The following is a 364-nucleotide window of genomic DNA, read 5'->3' on the forward strand; positions in this document are numbered from 1 at the left end:
CAGGTTGCACAGGAAAGTGTCCAGGTGGGTTTGAACATCTCCAGAGATGGAGACTCCACACCCTCTCTGGGCAGCCTGTCCCAGGGCTCCGTCACCCTCACAGGAAAGAAGTTTTCCCTCATGTTTCAGTGGAGCCTCCTGTGTTCCAGCTTGTGCCCGTTGCCCCTTGTCCTACCGTTGGACATCACCTGCACAGACACAGCTTAAAGAGATTCCAGCAAAAATACCCCGAGCTGGTGCCCTGCGAGCAGGGAGCAGGCGGCCAGTGGAGGCACCCGGCGCTGCCCGGTAACGGGAGGCCAACGACACAGGGTCCCTGGCGACTCGCTGCGCCCCGTCAGAGAGACCCCGGTGACACCAGCGC

The sequence above is a fragment of the Antrostomus carolinensis genome, unplaced genomic scaffold, assembly GCF_000700745.2.
Source record: "Antrostomus carolinensis isolate BGI_N321 unplaced genomic scaffold, ASM70074v2 scaffold19759, whole genome shotgun sequence".
NCBI lineage: Eukaryota > Metazoa > Chordata > Aves > Caprimulgiformes > Caprimulgidae > Antrostomus > Antrostomus carolinensis.